This window comes from Thermobia domestica, chromosome 8 (assembly GCF_964235325.1).
Source record: "Thermobia domestica chromosome 8, izTheDome1.hap1.1, whole genome shotgun sequence".
NCBI lineage: Eukaryota > Metazoa > Arthropoda > Insecta > Zygentoma > Lepismatidae > Thermobia > Thermobia domestica.
Genome location: NC_137461.1, coordinates 38,887,680 through 38,891,492, shown reverse-complemented (window position 1 = coordinate 38,891,492; position 3,813 = coordinate 38,887,680). Strand labels below are relative to the sequence as shown.

At 32.5% G+C, this 3,813-nt stretch overlaps 1 long non-coding RNA gene across 1 annotated transcript; it reads right to left on the bottom strand.

Moving 5' to 3' along the window:
• Positions 1-962: 962 nt before the first annotated feature.
• On the bottom strand, positions 963-3,150 carry LOC145691674 (uncharacterized). The gene is made up of 3 exons (XR_014132487.1): positions 3,114-3,150; positions 1,782-1,914; positions 963-1,165 (listed from the first exon to the last, which is right to left on the bottom strand). It is a non-coding gene; the product is annotated as an uncharacterized LOC145691674 (long non-coding RNA).
• Between the last annotated feature and the right edge of the window lie 663 nt (positions 3,151-3,813).

Genomic DNA, 3,813 nt, shown 5'->3' with positions numbered 1-3,813 from the left:
GTCATGAAGGTTGTATCAGCGTTGTGGTATGATCTGATATTTAGTAAGAAAACAGAAGATGGCAAAGTCTTCAATGTGAGAACAGATACTGGCATGAAATTTATGAAAGGCAGCCAACTAGTCCAGGTGAAATATACATACTCCACATGTGAGCCTTTGAGTTCTCTACGTTTGCAGGGACGAAGATGACAACCGTGCTCTCTGCAAGATATGGTTTTCCTGAAGGAAGACCTATTCAGAATCCTAAGTATGATAATCTAATGAGCATGTTAAACTACATTCCACCAATCCACCACGAATGTTACAGATCTCTAAAATGCAATAATGGCGACAGGAACTACGTACGGGTAGAGGATATTCACAGTAGCGATCTCGAGTGCTAGTGTGAAGTGTCTCTTCAGGGACGTGAGTACTGTGCCCTGGGTAATGGTTTATTGTGCAGTATAATGTGTATGATACTCGTCTGCAGTGTTGTGTTTATAGTGTGTACGGTTCTAGCATATTAGGATGCTGCCGTACAAAGGAAATATTTTTTTTCTCTAAAACATTATATTTTTGTGGCTACACGAACATGTATGAATTTCTCACTGAGTAGAGTACGTAAACGTTATTTTCAGAGACGAAATGGTCTACTCTGCTGTGTTATTCTGTACATTACATACATTTCGCGTATTGGAACTTTCATTTTGATCCGTTAATGTAGAAAGCTCGTATTGGTTTGGCAGCCATGATCATGTGCATATCTTATATTTATTTCTTCTTAAAGATGCATGATGATTTTTTCTGAAACATATCAGACCGTCCTCTAATATATGTGGTTGTAATTATGTACCTTTCTTTCATAGTAAAAATTTTGTGAGTTGCAATGCAAAACCTTCTGTTTCTCGAAAACATTAAAATGTGGGATACGCCCCTTTTCCACTAAGCCCCTCAATTTTCAAATTGAAAACAGAACTTCTTGCAAACACTTTTATATTTTATTTTCTGTTAGAACAATGTCAAAGTACATGAACTGGAAATGTACAAAGTATAATATTAGATTTATCACTTGTCTATCCAATTTGTTCTGGTGTACAGATTGTAGTTAGTTTCTTCCAATCGCCATCCAAGTTCCAAAGCCATTTAAAGTAATGTTTAGTCAATTAACCCCAGAACCATGGGAATCCTGCAATAAAATTGATACCATTACTTATGAATGCAGCTACAATAAGAATTGAATATAAAGTAAATATTTTACGTTTCCAAGTGGCTAAACAGAAAGGAGATCTTTATGTTGATATGAAACATTCCTGATAGTAAGAGCAAATGCAGTTAAGATTTGTTTCCTGAAAATGCGCTATGAACGATCAAATTGCTCTACCCTTTATTTTGAAGAAACTGTATTTTCTAAGGCAATGAAGAACGATCTCCACAGCAGATACACATGAACAGAAGGATTTTCTGCCACAGAACACTTTGGTATTACTTTCTGAATGCCTCAAGTGTCGTGAATGCCGAAGCCTTTACGGGCATTCGGATTACACATAATTTTTTTAAAGATTGTCTTTATTATGCGGAACATCTGATATAATGATTAATTTCGATCCAGGAAAATTTTTATTAATCTGTGTATCTTCCTATCATGGTCAAAACAATAGTGAACGTAATTTCTTAAAATATGGTTTTACACAGAAAACACTTAATACTTAATCTGTAATTCCATTTGTAATTTATGTCCATTATTCTTGAAACCAAGTGAAATACAAGCAAATACGATTGGTGAAACTAGAACAAATACTCACCCCACATCATGTTAGCTGTCTGCATATTTTCTCCTCTCTGTTGTTGCAAAGGAATCCTTTGAGGATATGGTATAGGTATGGGCCTAGGAATAGCCAAAGCAACACAAATAACAAGGGCAAGGAAAACGAAGACCTGAAAAATAAGAAAATTTTTTATTACTTGATGTTGTTATTCTATGTTGTCAGCATTAGTAAAATACTTGTATGATACAACTAACATCAGAGCGTTGGATAGCATCGAAAACTGTCCGCAAATGATCTATAATTACGGTTTTGATATCGCTTGTAGGTTCTATTTCTTTTAATTTGTTACTTATTCTCAATTAAGCACACTTCCTCTACGCATTCTATTGTTTATTTAACTCAATACTCTATGGGTATAATCCCTGAGAATTTTTCTATTTTCAGATTGTCACCGGTTGATAAAACTTTTAATCTACTTGTTTAACACATAATATTCGTGAATGCTTTATAACATTGTTTCAACACAATGATATGTTCGAGACAATTTGGAGGGAATTTATATTGTGATTAGATCCTTTCCAAAAATTCATGTGAAAGGAAATGGACTATGTAAGGTTCTGTGGTGATTTTTTATATTAAATTCTATAAACGTTACTCAACATGTCGATTAGGATAAGCAGAACATATCGACGTGTAATAGAGATTATGTTTATATATTTTTGGTTAATATTATATGCAATATTTTAAAACTTATCATCAAAATAAGTATCCTATCATCGCTTGTACGGTATCTCTTGCAAAGGTAGGAGACTTAGACCTAATCCGTTATGGTTCTAAGCTAAAATTTTCATATTCAAAGAGAAATTATCTTCCTTTTTTTAAAGTAACTTCTTGCATCTTGTTTCTCCTTGTTTTCTATTTCGTTTCTCATAATCAAATCTCGTAATTTATTTTCTTAATTATAATTGCTTCTACTTCGTAGTTGATTTTCTCTGTCCATACTTTCTCTACAACCGCCTGTATATCGAACATATTAAATTGTTCACGACTATTATTCCTACTTATTGGCATTAGTAAATTACGCTAAATGTTCCTATATAAAATTATTGATATATTAAGTTACTTAATTATCAAACGCAATATATAAATTAATCAGGGACAAAATATTGATTGTTTTAAGCTCCATTTTCTAAACAAAATGACATGGTGTCTGATAGCCAATTATACATTTACTACAAATAAGTTTATGTATTTTGCTTAATAAGTAATTTCATTACTAAATGTTATGTGTACATAATGTAATTTTATTAATTACCTGAATAAATTTGATTCAGGATATTAATTAAATACATTTATAATTTTACCTACCTTTGCGAACATTTTTGCTTCGAGAATTGTTTTCTTGTTGGTGAGAATACAACTTGTGCCTTAACTTCTCTAGCAGTCGTATTTATACAATAATATATCCTTGAAATTTTAACACTGTGTGCACTCCTTATGATTCAGATATTAATTTATCTGTTAACTTTGATCAAGCGAACGTTTATTAGTTACATATGAATATATACATATCAAGGTTAATTCGTTATGTACTAACAACAATTCAGCTTCATCACTTTCATTTTCTATAGCAGCTATTATTAACACTCATCTTGAAAGTTATTATATAAAGGGGCGGGAGACCTGGATTTTATATCTGGATGGAGCCATGTGGTTTATATCTCGGCGTCTCTTTACAAAGGTAGATATTATAAGTCCTCATCTCACATAGCCTGACTGCTGAGAGTAACGCTAATCTGTCTAAGCTTTATGAACGAAGTTGTATATTGCAAAAGCGAGCGGAAGTTTTCTTTGTAATACAGCATTTTCATAGTTTTTCCCATCACTAATTTCAATTACAATTAATTCGAATAATTCTCAAACTTGAAAATCAAATTTCATAATCGAAAATTATCTTGGAACATTTTTCTAAAATCCGATAGGATGCAGAGTAAATTCATTTGGACTCAATTGACTGATTTGAACCCAAGCAGCAAGATTTATGGGAAATCCTGAAATATATACTGAT